At 58.1% G+C, this 2,500-nt stretch overlaps 1 pseudogene across 1 annotated transcript in view; it reads left to right on the top strand.

Moving 5' to 3' along the window:
- The window catches only part of LOC308175156 (calponin-1-like), a 12,617-nt pseudogene extending 11,268 nt beyond the window's left edge, over positions 1-1,349 (top strand). The window contains exons 5-6 of the transcript in view: positions 691-838; positions 1,156-1,349. The product of the transcript in view is annotated as a calponin-1-like (transcript). The remainder of the gene's footprint in view (positions 1-690; positions 839-1,155) is intronic.
- The last annotated feature ends 1,151 nt before the right edge of the window (positions 1,350-2,500 follow it).

Below are 2,500 nucleotides of genomic sequence, written 5' to 3'. Positions count from 1 at the left end.
CCCCCACCTAGCTATTGGTCCCTGGCTTTTATTATTTTGTGGGTTTTGTTGTAGGTCCCTGGCTCTTATTGTCTTATTGTTTTATTGTTTTGGTCCTTTTTGTCTTCTCGTGATTTTTCTCGTGATTTTGCCATGTTTTGTGTTGCATTGTGTTGTGTGCATTGTGCTTGCTTGTTTCCTGCATTTTATCTATTTTTACTGTGAAGCACTTTGGCTCAGCATTGCTGTACGTAAGGTGCTATACAAATAAAGTTGACTTGACTTGACTTGTCTCTCTCTGACCCTGTCTGTCTGTCTGTCTGTCTCTCTCTGACCTGTCTGTCTGTCTGTGTGTCTCTCTCTGTCCCTGTCTGTCTGTCTGTGTGTCTCTCTCTGTCCCTGTCTGTCTGTCTGTCTGTCTGTCTCTCTCTGACCATGTCTGTCTGTCTGTCTGTCTGTGTGTCCTCTCTCTGACCCTGTCTGTCTGTCTCTGACCTGTCTTTCTGTCTGTCTCTCTGTCTGTCTGTCTCTCTGTCTGTCTGTCTGTCTGTCTCTGACCTGTCTGTCTCTCTCTGACCCTGTCTGTCTCTCTCTGACCTGTCTGTCTCTCTCTGACCTCTCTGTCTCTCTCTCTGTCTCTCTCTGACCTCTCTCTCTGTCTCTCTCTGACCTGTCTGTCTCTCTGACCTGTCTGTCTGTCTCTCTGGGTAGATGGGGACCAACAAGTGTGCCAGTCAGTCAGGTATGACGGCCTACGGCACCAGACGGCACCTGTACGACCCCAAGGCCCAGACTGACCGGCCCTACGACCAGACCACCATCAGCCTGCAGATGGGCTCCAACAAGGGGGCCAGCCAGGGTAGGAGGGAGGGGGGGGGGGGGGGGGGAGGGGGAGGGAGGGAGGGAGGGAGAGGGGGAGGGGGAGGGAGGGAGGGGGGGGGGGAGGGAGGGAGGGGGGGGCGAGAGGGAGGGGGGAGGGAGGGGAGGGAGAAGGGGAGGGAGGAGAGATTTCCGTGTTTCAAATAGAAGCTACCTTGTTACCCCCTTTCACCAGACTGTGTCGCGTTTAACCACGTCCCCTCCCTCCCCCCCCCCCTCCCTCCCTCCCTCCCTCCCCCCCCCCCCCTCCTCCCTCCCTCCCCCTGTCCCTCCCTCCCCCCTCCCCCCTCCCCCCAGGCGGGCATGTCGTGCCCGGGGGACCAGGCGTGGCGTGTTCGACCACAAGGTGGCTCCGCCCCCCCATGCAGACAGCTCCTCCGTCTCCCTGCAGATGGGCACCAAACAAGATGGCGTCTCAGGCCGGCATGAGCGTCTACGGCCTGGGGCGGCAGGTGTACGACCCCAAGTACTGCACCTCCCCACCTCCCCCCGTCCTCCCCCAACACCCTCCTCCCCCCCACCTCCCCCCAACACCTCCTCCCCCGCCTCCCACTCCCCCCCTCCTCCTCTGCCGCCCCCCTCCTCCTCCTCCTCCTCCCGCAGTCGCCACGGAAACGGCCTCCCCCCCCCCCGTCACCGCCGCCGTCACCACCAACGGAGGAGGAGGTGGAGGAGGGTCGGTAGGTCAGCGAGGATGGCGTTGTCGGCGACAACGGCGACTACCAGGCCGACGAATTTCGCCGGTATCGCCATGACGACGACAACGGAGGAGAGGAGGAAGAAGGGGAGGAGGGGGAGGAGGGGGGAGGAAGAGGGGGGTTACAGGGGAGAGTACCAACAGCACCAGTACAGCAGTCGCTATGACGACGAGGATCAGGGCATCGACTATTAGACCGTCGCCTCCCGAAGTCGGAGGGGGAGGAGCCTAGGGAGAGGAGGGGGAGGAGCCTAGGGAGAGGAGGGGGAGGAGCCTAGGGAGCAGTTCAGATCTCAGACCCCACGGCCGCTCAGTTCTAGAACGTTGCAGAGAAAAACTCCACGGCAACCACGTTTCAACCACGTTACAACCAAGAGAGAGGGGTAGTAGTGGGTGGGTCTGGTCTAGTGGATAGTGAGTTAGACTGGTGATCAGAAGGTTGTGAGTTTCAAATCCCCCACCTGGGAACACCACCACTAGTGTGTCCTTGAGTAAGACCTGGGAACACCACCACTAGTGTGTCCTTGAGTAAGACCTGGGAAACACCACCACTAGTGTGTCCTGGAGTAAGACCTGGGAACACCACCACTAGTGTGTCCTTGAGTAAGACCTGGGAACACCACCACTTAGTGTGTCCTTGAGTAAGACCTGGGAACACCACCACTAGTGTGTCCTTGAGTAAGACCTGGGAACAACCACCACTAGTGTGTCCTTGAGTCTAAGACCTGGGAACACCACCACTAGTGTGGTCCCTTGAGTAAGACCTGGGAACACCACCACTAGTGTGCCCTTGAGTAAGACCTGGGAACACCACCACTAGTGTGTCCTTGAGTAAGACCTGGGAAACACCACCACTAGTGTGTCCTTGAGTAAGACCTGGGAACACCACCACTAGTGTGTCCTTGAGTAAGGCACTTAGCCCTCAGTTACTCCAGGGGGAATGTC

This window comes from Nansenia antarctica (assembly GCF_963989245.1).
Source record: "Nansenia antarctica genome assembly, contig: SCAFFOLD_987, whole genome shotgun sequence".
NCBI classification, from domain to species: domain Eukaryota; kingdom Metazoa; phylum Chordata; class Actinopteri; order Argentiniformes; family Microstomatidae; genus Nansenia; species Nansenia antarctica.
This window is presented reverse-complemented; position numbering and strand designations above follow the sequence as displayed.